Raw genomic sequence first — 15,764 nt, 5'->3', positions numbered from 1 at the left:
TGGAGAGCAGTTTACCTGGGAAAGAGTAGTCTGGTTTCACCCCTCAGAGGAGCTTCAGAGTCACTGAGAGACATTCGGGGAGAGAGTGAGCGAATATGTGTGCTTGAGTGGGTGTGTTTCTTAGAGAGGGAGGGGGTGAGGTGAAAAGAGAGTGATGGAGAGAAGTAGAGGGAATAGGTAGAGGGAATAGGGATGCAAACACTTAAATAACTAATAGAGAGTTAGGAGGGACCTACAAAGTTGCAACCTTAGAATAACCATCATCATTACAAACATTATCAAGATCATCATCGTTGTAACATCGAAGCACATTAACTAGGGATGCACCGATATGACATTTTTGGCCGATACCGATATCCAATATTTTTTGTTGGCATTTACGTATGTCCCCATTACCAGTAAAACATAATCAAAACCTAATTTCTTTCACTTACTTGCTGTGCTGTTTCGTTGTTCATTTGCCCAGTCGTTTCATTCTCAAACCAGGATTTCATCATACATGGCAAGCAGTGAAGTTTCAGCGGTCTGTCTGTCCGTGGCCTCTCTTCCTCGGTGCACAATGTCACTATGTCCGTTTCCATTCAACCCTCTTTCTTGTCTGTATCGAAGTAGCGGTCCTTATACCTAGCATCGAGCATGGTGGCGACACAGTAAAGAGGCTCAGAGAGTATGCCACCGAATCGCTTGTTCACAGCCTCTAGTAGAGTACTTTTACAAGTTTTAACCCCACAGTCTGTCGGCAGTTTTGTGGAGCAGGCGTTTCAATGCCATGACAGAGGGTATCACATCTGCTGCAGACGCAGTTGATGAGCTTACTATCGAGTCAGTTTGAATGGAACTGTGTGTTGATGTTTCCAAGTTTCAAACATGTTCTCAAATGCCATTGAAATGGCCGCAGCGGTATGAGAACCAGCACATTCTTGAGCATGCAATAAGGCTTTCCTCAGTACGAAATCCTAGTTGACCCACTGTGCTGTCAGACCCAGCATGCTCATGGGGCTGACACAGCTGGTCCAAATGTCAGTTGTGAAGCTAATAGCAGTGACGCCCATAGCAAGTAGCTCATGGATGTGTGTTTCAATAATACAGTGTAACTCTGGTAAGGCAACATCTGAAAAATAGCACCTACTTGGTAGTGTGTAGCAGGGCTCGAGGTGCTCAATCAGTCGGCGAAAGCCAACATCATCCACAGAGAGCAGTTGATTGTCAAGGTCAATGAATTCCATTATCTTGGCGTTACTGGATTTCGCCTTTGAGTTGTCTCACTGAAATGTTCTTACTCTTTCAAATGACTGCTCGACTTGAACTTGTTTAGTTGTTAGAAGTGTGCACTTTTTTTCTGCTTTTGTAGTCGCTGAACATCTGGGGGTGATGAACTTTCAAATGAGTAATTAGGTTTGTGGTATTGAATGATTTCACCTTCTCCCCTCCTCGAGAAATAATAGCAGCACAAACATTGCATATGGCCTTTTAGTTATCTTCCTTTGAAACTTCAAAATAGATCCACACAGCAGACATTGTGGGCTAGGTTAGGAATGCTGTATTGCACGTGTAGCGCTGTATTTTTCGTGGAGTCATTACGTCATCTACCAACGTAATATAGGTATGCATGTCAGCTTTGACATCGGTTTTGCACATCGGCGTTAAACTAGATTGTTAGCTAATATTGGCAGATTCCGATATGCTTACCGATATACCCTGCATCCCTAATATTAACGTTTGTGGTCAGACTTTATGAGGAAAATAAATATCGTGCCAGGACTATGAATGAAAACACACACACTCATTCAAACCAGGTCTGAGACCTCTCCTCACATTTACTCCTCTTTTCAAATTTAATAAACAGTGGCACAATGGCTCAGTCGGCTGTGGACTCCATTACAAACAGGTCTCAAAAAGGTCTTTCCCCCGGAGCAGAGCACAAGCAGGACACCGAAGGGAGACAGATCCTGGGGAAAAACCTAGCAACCCGTCATCATCGCCAACCATTATTGACTAAGTAAGCGATGAAGTGATGAAGGCATGATGAATTCCCAGAAGATTTCACTCAAGAAACACTGGAACGTACAATGACTGTGTCTAACGGCAGTCTTTTCCTGCTAACAAAACATCAGTCATATAAGACTGTGCTCTCTCCTTTACATATAAAAAATGTACCTTCCAAAGAAATCCACTGCGGTGCCTGTGCACTAGTAAATGAATTACAGAGCCACCTCATCCATTGAAGCCCCCGCAAAGTATTTCCGTGTGGAATTGAGAATGAGAGGAGGCCCTGCTGATCCATTGAGGATTGCCTTACTGGCAGGGCACAGGAAGTGTGAGTCACACTCGAACATAAACAGTCGCACAAAGCGAGCCGCGAGCCCAACCGACACACATACAGACAAGGGAGGGAGCGCTGTCGGCTAATTATTACCCAGTGGGACCATTGCCATTCTCCTTATTTGGCGGCAGGCATGAGATACAGTGAAAGACAGTGCAGGTCACTACGGGTGTTTCTACAGTCTCTCATCCTTGGAAAAAACAACTTTTCTTCTCTCTCTATATCCTTTGTCCCCTTGCTAGTTTTCCATTATCCACCTTTTCTTCACCCATCTTTGTCCCTCTTTTTTATTTCACCTTTATTTAACCAGGTAGGCTAGTTGAGAACAAGTTCTCATTTGCAACTGCGACCTGGCCAAGATAAAGCAAAGCAGTGTGAACAGACAACACAGAGTTACACATGGAGTAAACAATTAACAAGTCAATAACACAGTAGAAAAAAAAAGAGTCTATATACATTGTGTGCAAAAGGCATGAGGAGGTAGGCGAATAATTACAATTTTGCAGATTAAACACTGGAGTGATAAATGATCAGATGGTCATGTACAGGTAGAGATATTGGTGTGCAAAAGAGCAGAAAAGTAAATAAATATAAACAGTATGGGGAAGAGGTAGGTAAACTTGGGTGGGCTATTTACCGATAGACTATGTACAGCTGCAGCGATCGGTTAGCTGCTCGGATAGCAGATGTTTGAAGTTGGTGAGGGAGATAAAAGTCTCCAACTTCAGCGATTTTTGGCAAATCGTTCCAGTCACAGGCAGCAGAGAACTGGAACGAAAGGCGGCTAAATGAGGTGTTGGCTTTAGGGATGATCAGTGAGATACACCTGCTGGAGCGCGTGCTACGGGTGGGTGTTGCCATCATGACCAGTGAACTGAGATAAGGCGGAGCTTTACCTAGCATGGACTTGTTGATGACCTAGAGCCAGTGGGTCTGGCGACGAATATGTAGCGAGGGCCAGCCGACTAGAGCATACAGGTCGCAGTGGTGGGTGGTATAAGGTGCTTTAGTAACAAAACGGATGGCACTGTGATAAACTGCATCCAGTTTGCTGAGTAGAGTGTTGGAAGCTATTTTGTAGATGACATCACCAAAGTCGAGGATTGGTAGGCAGGTCAGTTTTACTAGGGTAAGTTTGGCGGCGTGAGTGAAGGAGGCTTTGTTGCGGAATAGAAAGCCGACTCTAGATTTGATTTTAGATTGGAGATGTTTGATATGAGTCTGCAAGGAGAGTTTACAGTCTAGCCAGACACCTAGGTACTTATAAATGTCCACATATTCTAGGTCGGAACCATCCAGGGTGGTGATGCTAGTCGGGCGTGCGGGTGCAGGCAGCGAAGGGTTGAAAAGCATGCATTTGGTTTTACTAGCGTTTAAGAGCAGTTGGAGGCCACGGAAGGAGTGTTGTATGGCATTGAAGCTCGTTTGGAGGTTAGATAGCACAGTGTCCAAGGATGGGCCGGAAGTATACAGAATGGTGTCGTCTGCATAGTTGTTGTGGCTGCATAGTGGTTGTTGAACCAGGCAAGGCAGTTATCAGAAAAACCGAGGCTACTGAGTCTGCCGATAAGAATATGGTGATTGACAGAGTCGAAAGCCTTGGCAAGGTCGATGAAGACGGCTGCACAGTACTGTCTTTTATCGATGGCGGTTATGATATCGTTTAGTACCTTGAGTGTGGCTGAGGTGCACCCGTGACCGGCTCGGAAACCAGATTGCACAGCGGAGAAGGTACGGTGGGATTCGAGATGGTCAGTGACCTGTTTGTTGACTTGGCTTTCGAAGACCTTAGATAGGCAGGGCAGGATGGATATAGGTCTGTAACAGTTTGGGTCCAGGGTGTCTACCCCTTTGAAGAGGGTGATGACTGCGGCAGCTTTCCAATCCTTGGGGATCTCAGACGATATGAAAGAGAGGTTGAACAGGCTGGTAATAGGGGTTCCGACAATGGTGGCGGATAGTTTCAGAAATAGAGGGTCCAGATTGTCAAGCCCAGCTGATTTGTACGGGTCCAGGTTTTGCAACTCTTTCAGAACATCTGCTATCTGGATTTGGGTAAAGGAGAACCTGGAGAGGCTTGGGCGGGTAAATGCGCGGGGCGGAGCTGTGTTGGCCGAGGTTGGAGTAGCCAGGAGGAAGGCATGGCCAGCCATTGAGAAATGCTTGTTGAAGTTAATAATCTTGGATTTATCGGTGGTGACCATGTTACCTAGCCTCAGTGCAGTGGGCAGCTGGGAGGAGGTACTCTTGTTCTCCATGGACTTCACAGTGTCCCAGAACCTTTTGGAGTTAGAGCTACAGGATGCAAATTTCTGCCTGAAGAAGCTGGGCTTTGCTTTCCTGACTGACTGCGTGTATTGGTTCCTGACTTCCCTGAACAGTTGCATATCGCGGGGACTATTCAATGCTATTGCAGTCCGCCACAGGATGTTTTTGTGCTGGTCGAGGGCAGTCAGGTCTGGAGTGAACCAAGGGCTATATCTGTTCTTAGTTCTGCATTTTTTGAACGGAGCATGCTTATCTAAAATGGTGAGGAAGTTACTTTTAAAGAATGACCAGGCATCCTGAACTGACGGGATGAGGTCAATGTCCTTCCAGGATACCCGGGCCAGGTCGATTAGAAAGGCCTGCTCACAGAAGTGTTTTAGGGAGCGTTTGACAGTGATGAGGGGTGGTCGTTTGACTGCGGATCCGTAGCGGATACAGGCAATGAGGCAGTGATCGCTGAGATCCTGGTTGAAGACAGCGGAGGTGTATTTGGAGGGCCAGTTGGTCAGGACGTCTATGAGGGTGCCCTTGTTTACAGATTTAGGGTTGTACCTGGTGGGTTCCTTGATGATTTGTGTGAGATTGAGGGCATCTAGCTTAGATTGTAGGACTGCCGGGGTGTTAAGCATATCCCAGTTTAGGTCACCTAACAGAACAAACTCTGAAGCTAGATGGGGGGCAATCAATTCACAAATGGTGTCCAGGGCACAGCTGGGAGCTGAGGGGGTCGGTAGCAGGCGGCAACAGTGAGAGACTTATTTCTGGAGAGAGTCATTTTTAAAATTAGTAGTTCGAACTGTTTGGGTATGGACCTGGAAAGTATGACATTACTTTGCAGGCTATCTCTGCAGTAGACTGCAACTCCTCCCCCTTTGGCAGTTCTATCTTGACGGAAAATGTTATAGTTGAGTATGGAAATCTCAGAATTTTTGGTGGCCTTCCTGAGCCAGGATTCAGACACGGCAAGGACATCAGGGTTAGCAGAGTGTGCTAAAGCAGTGAGTAAAACAAACTTAGGGAGGAGGCTTCTGATGTTGACATGCATGAAACCAAGGCTTTTTCAATCACAGAAGTCAACAAATGAGGGTGCCTGGGGACATGCAGGGCCTGGGTTTCCCTCACATCACCCGCGGAACAGAGGAGGAGTAGTATGAGGGTGCGGCTAAAGGCTATCAAAACTGGTCACCTAGAGCGTTGGGGACAAAGAATAAAAGGAGCAGATTTCTGGGCATGGTAGAATATATTCAGGGCATAATGCGCAGACAGGGGTATGGTGGGGTGCGGGTACAGCGGAGGTAAGCCCAGGCACTGGGTGATGATAGAGGTTGTATCTCTGGACATGCTGGTTGTATAATGGGTGAGGTCACCGCATGTGTGGGAGGTGGGACAAAGGTGGTATCAGGGGTATGAAGAGTGGAACTAGGGGCTCCATTGTAAACTAAAACAATGATAACTAACCTGAACAACAGTATACAAGGCATATTGACATTTGAGAGAGACATACAGCGAGGCATACAGTAATCACAGGTGTTGATTGGCAGAGCTAGCTAAACCAGTAGGTGAGACAACAACAGCTAATCAGCTAGCACAACAACAGCAGGTAAAATGGCGTTGACTAGGCAGAGAGGGTCGGATTAACTACACACAGAGCCTGAGTGTGGCTGGGGCCGACAGATAAAACAAACAAACAGAATGGAGTACCGTGATTAATGGACAGTCCAGCAGGCATCAGCTATGTAGCCAAGTGATCAGTGTCCAGGGGGCAGTGGTGGATGGGACAGGGAAGCTAGACTGGCGAGTATTATCCAGGCTAAAAAAACTGGCTGGCTGTGCAGAAGGTAAAAGCCGCTAGCAGTGGCTAACAATGACTAAATAGCTTGTAGCTAGTTGGCTTCTGGAGGTTCAGGAATGTGTTCTAAAAATTTAAAATAATAGCGATTCCGTATCACATTGGGTGAGGCAGGTTACCGGAAGGTATAATCGAATTAAAAATCGAAAAGAGATTGAAAGTAAATATGGGTCCAGTGAGTGGATGGGCTGGCTGGGGACGCGGCGATTCAGACAGTTAGCAGGCCGGGGCTAAACAAGCTAGCAGTTAGCAGGCCGAATTAGCAAGCAAGCAGATAGCAAGGGCTAGAAAGTTAGCCTTTGGGGGACGTCGCGATGGGGGTTAAGTCTGTTTATGCCTCTTCATGCGGTGACATCGATAGACTGGTCGTGGGTCCGGATATTGTAGCCCAGGAGTATGCTTCGGTGGTAGCACAGGAGCTATGGCCGGGCTAGCTTCAAGCTAAGTGGATGGAGACGCTAGCCAGGAGTAGTCATCCGGTGTTACGGTTAGCTAGTTAGCTAGTTGTGAAGATCCAGATGAAAAAGTTCCGTTTGCGGTGGGAATCCGGGGATAAAAATAATAGGTCCGTTATGCTCTGGTTAGAGTCGCGTTGTTCGAACTGGCGAGAGCTTTCTGAGCTAAAGGTTAGCTGATGACCGCTAGGAATGGTTTGCTGACTGATAGCTGGTAGTTAGCTGGCTAGTTTCAGTTGAGGGGTTGAGGGGTTCCTCTCTTACTCTCCTCTTTTTACTCACATTCCCCTCAACCCTTTCGCTGTCCCACTCTCTATTTTTCGCTGTCCCACTCTCTATTTTTAGTCCCATTCAATGCTAACCCTAACCCCAAACTCTGTGTAGCAGGCAGGCGTTGTGGTGCTGTGGTGGCCTGGGGCCGGTCCTGTCCTGTCCTGGCCGAAGGGCCTCTATAGTATTGTACTGTATTGTGTTTGGGATGAATGTGATCTTTGTGGCCTTCGTACGGCAGCCCCAGCACACACCTCCCATACTGTACTTCCCAGAGAGGGGGTTTCACCCATCCTTTTGTCCTCTGTTTTTCAAACTGGGGAAGGAGTGGGGCTTACAGTGGGTGGGCGGAAGGTAGGGACAATACAGCCTCTGTTGACAGGGAAGCTGCAACACATTGGCATGATGATGAGAAGGGCTGGGGACCAGGCTGCAAGCTCAGTGACACTCTGGAAAGTAGGAAATTCAATAATGCCACAAATGACAAAGGAATTTGGCCGAGGACTTTTACTGCAATGAATTGGAGGCAAAAGACATGGATTATCCTGGACCAGGCCCAAATCACCAGACACTCGAAGGAGGAGACGGAGCTATAGAAGCCGACGTGCAGGATACCTGACGAGATTACATTGGAGAGTAGACCAATCGGTCCCCCTGACAGGTGTGGCATATCAAGAAGCTGATTAAAACAGCATGATCATTACACAGGTGCACCTTTTTCTCGGGGTGATAAAATGCCACAATAAAATGTTACGTTTTGTCACACAACACAATGCCATGTCTCATGTTTTGAGGGAGCATGCAATTGGCATGCTGACTGCAGGAATGTCTAGCAGAGCTGTTACCAGAGAATTGAATGTTAATTTCTTTACCATATACCGCATCCAATATCGTTTTAGGGAATTTGGCAGTACGTCCAACCGGCTTCACAACCACATACCACGCCAGCCCAGGACCTCCACATCCAGTTACTTCACCTGCGGGATCATGAGACCAGCCACCCGGACAGCTGATGAAACTGAAGAGTATTTATTTCTGTAATAAAGCCCTTTTGTGGGGAAAAACTCACTCTGATTGGGTGTGCCTGGCTCCCAAGTGGGTGGCCGTATGTCCTCCCAGGCCCACCCATGGCTGTGCCCCTGCCCAGTCATGTGAAATCCACATATTACAGCCTAATTAATTAATTTCAATTGAAGGATTTCCTTACATGATCTGTAACTCAGTAAAAATCTCTGAAATTGCTGCATGTTGCATTTATATTTTTGTTCAGGATATTTACCAAGAGAGGTTTCGTCTATATTTTTCGTAGCTGTCTATTTACCAACACAAACTGATGCTGGCACTAAGACCGCACTCAATGAGCTGAAAAGGGCCATAAGCAAACAAGAAAATGCTCACCCAGAGGCGGCGATCCTAGTGCATCAGAAAAAACTGAAATCCGTTGTACCTAATTTCTACCAGCATGTCACCTGTGCAACTAGAGGTGAATTTTTTTTACTTCAAACACAGATATGCATATAAAGCTCTCCCTCCATTTGGCAAATCTGACCGTAAGTCTAAACAGAATGTACCAGTTACACGCTCAATACGGAAGTTGTCTGATGAATGGGATGCTAAGCTACAAGACTGTTTCGCTAGCACCCCAACAGATCCACAGATGACGCAATCTCCATTGCACTCCACACTGCCCTTTCCCATCTGGACAAAAGGAACACCTACGTGAGAATGCTGTTCATTGACTACAGCTCAGCATTCAACACCACAGCACCCTCCAAACTGATCACCGACGATGATGAGACAGCCTACAGGTTGAGAGCTTCAAGTTCTTCTGTGTCCACATCACTATGGAATTATCATGGTCCATACACACACCAACACAGTTGCGAAGAGGGCACAACACCGCCTATTCCCCCTCAGGATGCTGAAAGGATTTGGCATGGTCCCTCAAATAGTTATACAGCTGCACCATTGAGAGCATCTTGAATGGCTGTATCACCGTTTGGTATGGTAACTGCTAGGCATCTGACCGGAAAGAGCTACAGAGGATTATGCGTACAAGCCCAGTACATCACTGGGGCCGAGCTCCCTGCCATCCAGGACGTCCATACCAGGCGGTATGTCAAAGACTCCAGCCACCGAAGTCATAGTCTGTTCTTTCTGCTACCACATGGCAAGTGGTAATGATGCACCTCGTCTGGAACCAACAGGACCCTGAACAGCTTCTACACCCAAGCCATAAGACTGCAAAATGGTTAGTTAAATAGCTACATGGACTGTTGGTTAACTATCTGCATTTACCCTTTTTGAACTAACTCTTTTGACTCATCACTTATGCTGCTATTACTGTTTATCCTGTTGCCTGTTGACAGACAGCAATACAGATGGCATGTTTTCGGACTTGCACCCCGTAAACTGGAGACATGGGCCAAAAAGGAGCAGACTGAAGAATTCCTCCAATCCAGAAGGCAGCCTATTTAAGATGTGTGTTTACGTTAAACCAACCCTCTCTGTGCACAGACTGTGGTGTTATGATAAAAACAGGATCCATTTAGACTGTGCCCACCTAGTTTACATTTACATAGAGGGCCACTGCCTGGGTCTGTCCCATTTTCTGCCTGTTTTTTGTATTTGTGTAGGCTGGGGGTGAAAAACAGATACCCCTTACAAGAAGGCCTACCTCAACGCTGCAGATAGACTATCCTCAAGGAACTGCCACTGAGGGATGTCGTAGCTTTTTCATAACACATAGGCCTACAGGGAAAAGTATTGCCTTAACTAAGTAGGTAGAAAGCACAAAAGTAAACACACACCTATGAATACATACAAACACACAGCTCCACTCCAGTGAGAAGGAAAGAGAGGTTCAAGCTGACAAGCTTCTCTGGCAACTAATGGAGTCCTGCATGTGAATCTTTTGTTATTAATTCCAATCGATACTTATTCTCAGCCAGATCTGACATTATCACCCTCTGGGGACCCCACTCTCATTTTCCCTTTTTCTTTTCCATCTCACTGGGGCAGTTCTATGCTGCAGAGGATTCCTACACTTGACAAAAAAGGACAGAATGACAAACAGAAATAGGGAGAAATAGACTAATAATAGTATTTAAAACTCCCTAGTGCTGGCTAATTAGTGCTTTTGAGATCGGTTCTGAAAAAAAGGGTTTCGAAATAAAACATTAAATGCACTACACATTATGTGGGTTGAATGTTGTACCACCACAATATAAAACAATACAATTGTTTTTTTTATAAATAAAAGCAGGTGAGCTGGTTCTACTGTTTTTGGCAATTTTCTGGTGTTTCTGGTGGGAAACTGAGTGGGTCGAGCATAGATAGACAGGGTAAAATTGTTTTAGTAATTACATTTTTTTTGTGAAGCTTGCATTCAATTGCCACTCCCAGTTTGTATTTGTATTTATTAGGGATCCCCATTAGTTGGTGCCAAGGCAGCAGCTACTCTTCCTGGGGTGAAGTTACCTCTGGTGGCATGTCTTGTGGGGTATGCATGGATGTCCGATCTGTGTAGTTTAAACCGACTGCTAGGTACATTCAGCTTGTCAAAACTTATTACAAAAACAAGTAGTGTAGACATCAATCTCTCTTCCATTTTGAACCATGAGAGATTGACATGCATGTCATTAATGTTAGAGCTCTCCGTGTACTTTTAAGGGCCAGCCGTCCTGCCCTGTTCTGAGCAAACTGCAATTTTCTAAGTCCTCTTTGTGGCACCTGACCACACTACTGAACAGTAGTCGAGGTGTGACAAAACTAGGGCCTGTAGGACCTGCCTTGTTGATCGTGTTGTCAAGAAGGCAGAACAGCACTTTATTTTGGACAGACTTCTCCCCCTTTTAGCTAATGTATCAATATGTTTTGACCATGACAACTTGCTTAATTTCAACATTATTCATTACGAGATGTAGTTGAGGTTTAGGGTTTAGTGAATTATTTGTCCCATATTTAGGACTAACTTATTCCTTGCCAACCATTCTGAAACTAACTGCAGCTCTTTGTTAAGCATTGGAGTCATTTCAGCTGCTGTAGTAGCTGACGTGTATAGTGTTGAGTCATTTGCATACATAGACACACTGGCTTTACTCAAAGCATGTCGCTAGTAAAAATTGAAAAATGTAAGGGGCCTAGACAGCTACCCTGGGGCATTTCTGATTCTACCTGGATTATGTTGGAGAGGCTTCCATTAAAGAACACCCTCTATGTTCTGTTAGACAAGTAACTCTTTATCCACAATATAGCAGGGGGTATAAAGCCATAACACCTATGTTTTTCCAGCAGCAGATTATGATCAATAATGTCAAAAGCCACACTGAAGTCTAACAAAACAGCCCCCAAACTTATCATAAATTTCTCTCAGCCAATCATCAGTTATTTGTGTAAGTGCTGTGATTGTTGAATGTCCTTCCCTACAGTATAAGCGTGCTGAAAGTCTGTTATCAATTTGTTTACTGTAAAATAGCATTGACTCTGGTAAAACACATTTTTTTCCCAGAAGTTAACTAAGGGTTGGTAACAGGGTGATTAGTCAGCTATTTGAGCCAATAAAGGGGGCTTTACTAGCAGAATGACTTTAGGCCTGGAGGGAAGCTAAGGGCATATACTTTCTAGTAGGCTTAAATTGAAGATGTGGCAAATAGGAGTGGCAATATCGCACGCTATTAGTAATTTTCCATCCAGATTGTCAGACCCCGGGGGCCTGTCATTGTTAATAGACAACAATACTTTTTCACCTCTCCACACACACTTTACGGAATTTAAAAGTACTTGCTTATGCTTATTTTTCATAATTAGGTCAGATATACTTGGATGTGTAGTGTCAGCATTTGTTGCTGGCATGTCATGCCTAAATTTGCTAATCTTGCCAATGATAAAATAATTAAAATAGTTGGCAATATCAGTGGGTTTTGTGATTAATGAGCCATCTGATTCAATGAATGATTGAGCCGAGTTTGCCTTTTCCCCAAAATGTAATTTAAGGTGCCCCTAAGCTTTTTACTTTCATTCGTTATATTATTTATTTTTCTTTCATAGTATAGTTTATTTTTATTTAGTTTAGTCACATGATTTCTTAATTTTCAGTACATTTGCCAATCAATTGGGCTGCCAGACTTATTTGCCATACCTTTCGCCTCATCCCTCTCAACCATACCATTTTCAATTCCTCATCAATCCAAGGGGATTTGACAGTTTTTACAGTCATTATTGCTTATTAGTAACTGGAATAAGCCATTTCAGAAATGTGTCAAGTGCAGTGTCTGGTTGCTCCTCATTACACACCACAGACCAGCAAATATTCTTTACATCATCATAAGAATCACTACAAAACTTATTGTATGACCTCAACAAGCTTCCATTCCCCTTGTTACAAGGGAATTTATGACTGATTTAAGAATAAATAGTCAACCCCTTTACTGTCAATCCTGTTACTATATTTGCCACTTAATAGCCACATTTATTTATTTAACCTCTTTATTTGGGAAAACATGCCTTTTTTATGAAGTTGAACATGTGCTCTTTATGACAGAATTTTACCAAATTACACTTCTCAAAAGGCACTGAATTGGTGAAACGACCCAGCTGTGAACATGCACTGGCAGACAACCAAAGAAGGCCCACACAGAAAGCAAACAGAAGTAAACCAAACACTTAGTGTCGGTCTAAGTCTTTTCAACTGCCACAGTAGCTGTCTGAACCCAACCCAGAGACATAGAACTGACAAAAGAGATACACAAAGGAAAGAAAGAAAATGTGACGCATCATGGCATGAGGGAAAAACAGAAGACAAAAATAGAAAGAGGAAGTGTCATTTATAGACGCCGCTGCCCCCTCCACCCACAGGTTTCGCTGCTGTTGCGTAGGCGTCTGGACAGCATGCAAATATTTTTACACTTTCACCCCATCTTTCACACTCCTCTACTTACACTCTCTCAGTCTAGAGAAAACTCACACTCAGCCTATAGTCCCACAGAGCCAATAAAGTCCTTCTAAAGTCACCATAATCTGAGGTGAATGAGAATTTGAAAATAGAGAGGGAGTCATATGAAAAATGGAATAACTCACAGTACAACACAACAACTGAGCAAAGACATCCCATCACTTTCAACTAAAATCCAAAACCCGACAAGACATCAGGAACCGAGTGGCTGAAGCAACACTATGAAAGGCAGGGAAAGACCCATTCAAATTCCCTCCAGAGCTACCCTCGTATAGCAGAATCCCAGGCCTGCCATCACTATTGGTGCGTTGAGTGTAACCGGGCGCCATATCAACGGATCTTTGTAACCGCTGTGACTATGTTAAACTATGCTAATGAAGTCTAACCCGTTGGGCACTCCCCTGCACAAACACAGGCTCAGGGGAGAGTCAACAGGTGGGAGCTCCGTTTAAATGTGTTCAAACTAGGGCAACAGGTTGCTGGATGTCAGGGGTCTTCCCACACCACCGCCCAGCCAATCTAAGTAATAACTCTCTGCCCATAGCGACAAACACCTCCATTCAGACCCAGAGTTGGTTTACAGTTCACAAAAGCCTCCCCTCTGTTCCCGCTCTGCCCAGGCCAGTACACTGCATTGCCATAATGCAGAAATAGTGTTAGGGAGAGATATTCTCCTATGTCTTTAACAGTACCATCTAGTGGTCAGAACCTGGTAATACCAGGATGCTTGATGGGATATAAACCTAACAACTCTGAACATGGATAAAAAAACTATCCCCAAATTCAATGAGAATACATTACATAGGATAAAGAAACAATACTCTGAGCCGCAGCTCCATACTACTTGTCAGACATAGAGAACTGACACTGCATACTTATTGGGTTCGGATTGGAGTGGAGTGTCCGTGGGTGGGTTTTGTCCATTTGTTTGGATTCCATGTCTTACTCATAACCACGTTTCCATCCACAAAAGTCATATCGTATAAAAAAAAAATTATGACAGCTGTGATGGAAACTGGAAGTTTCAGTAGAATTTTATAAATGCAGACAGATAATGTTTTTGTTCGACATGGTGGGATGTTTGTGTCTGTAAACTTAATTACGTAAGAAATGACAGTGGAAATTTCTTTACGAGCAAATATTGATATAATAACCATCATGTCACGTGATGATATGGTGTGTGGTCCTCCCACTACAACTCGAGACATCCAGTTTATTATGTTACAGATTAAATAAGTTATGATGTTTCACAGGGTGCTGAAAGTGCATGGTGATGAGCTTGATGCTCTGTTCCTATAAATATTGAGTGTCTTATTCTGGTGACATGATAATCGATGCTTGACTGCCATTTGACAAATACAAATATTCTCTTATCCATAATATTCTCATAATGCAGACTTGCCTACCCGCACAGCCTACTGCGAGCTGTTTTTCTACAGTGCCCGTGCCAAAACCATAGTAGGCACATTTGCTATTTAACGCAAAAGTTTTTGTGACTAAACTATCGGTAGAGTTGAAAAAGTGATGGAGAAACATTGAACTTAGATCTTTATTCGGTACATGAAAACTTAAGCAAAAAAGTACATTTTGTGTGCACCACGTCGTCACACATTGATTATTACATTATTTTATATATAGATTTAAAAAAAAAAAAACTTGTACCCCATTTTCTCCCCAATTTCGTGACATCAAATTGGTAGTTAGTCTTATTCCTGCAACTCTCCTACGGACTAGGGAGAGGTGAAGGCCGGACGCTAATAAGAAATCCCGCAATGCCCTCAGACGAACGAACAAACAGGCAAAGCTTCAATACAGGGCTAAGATTGAATCCCACTACACCGGCTCTGATGCTCGTCGGATGTGGCAGGGCTTGCAAACTATAACAGATTACAAAGGGAAACCTAGCCACGAGCTGCCCAGTGACGCAAGCCTAACAGACGAGCTCAATGCCTTTTATGATCTTTGAGGCAAGCAACACTGAAGCATGCAAGAGAGCACCAGCTGTTCCGGACGACTGTGTGATCAAGCTTTCCGTAGCCGATGTGAGCAAGACCTTTAAACAGGTCAACATTCACTTGGCCGCAGATGGATTACCAGGGCGTGTACTCAGAGCATGCACGGACCAACTGGCAAGTGTCTTCACTGACATTTTCAACCTCTCCCTAGCCGAGTCTAATACCTACATGTTTCAAGCAGACAACCATTGTCCCTGTACCCAAGAATGTGAAGGTAACCTGCCTAAATGACTACCGACCCGTAACACTCACATTGGTGTCCCTGAAGTGCTTTGAAAGGCTGGTCATGGGCTCACATCAACACTATCATCCTGGAAACACTAAACCCACTCCAATTTGCATACCACCGCAATAGATCCACAGATGATGCAATCTCAATCAAACTCCACACTGCTCTTTCCCACCTGGACAAAAGGAAAACCTAGGTGAGAATGCTGTTCATTGAATACAGCTCAGTGTTCAACACCATATAGCCTACGGACCCTGGGACTAAACACCTCCCTCTGCAACTGGATCCTGGATTTCCTGAAGAGCCGCCCCCAGTTGGTAAGGGTAGGCAACAACACATCTGCTACGTTAATCCTCAACACTGAGGACCCTCAGGGGTGCATGCTTAGTCCCCTCCTGTACT

General features: G+C 44.6%; 1 protein-coding gene across 4 annotated transcripts in view; it reads right to left on the bottom strand.

The window, feature by feature from the left end:
- LOC112234346 (transcription factor HIVEP3) overlaps positions 1-15,764 on the bottom strand; it is a 93,021-nt gene that overhangs the window by 33,899 nt on the left and 43,358 nt on the right. The window contains exon 1 of one of the 4 annotated variants that reach the window (XM_042314267.1): positions 13,244-13,409. The exons of 2 other annotated variants lie outside the window; for them this stretch is intronic. The gene's annotated coding sequence lies outside the window, so the exon portion shown is untranslated. Of the gene's footprint in view, positions 1-15; positions 112-13,243; positions 13,410-15,764 lie in introns of those variants that run through there. One more of the 4 variants, XM_024402412.2, reaches the window with a different exon arrangement.

This window comes from Oncorhynchus tshawytscha, linkage group LG03 (genome assembly GCF_018296145.1).
Source record: "Oncorhynchus tshawytscha isolate Ot180627B linkage group LG03, Otsh_v2.0, whole genome shotgun sequence".
Classification (NCBI taxonomy): domain Eukaryota; kingdom Metazoa; phylum Chordata; class Actinopteri; order Salmoniformes; family Salmonidae; genus Oncorhynchus; species Oncorhynchus tshawytscha.
This window is presented reverse-complemented; position numbering and strand designations above follow the sequence as displayed.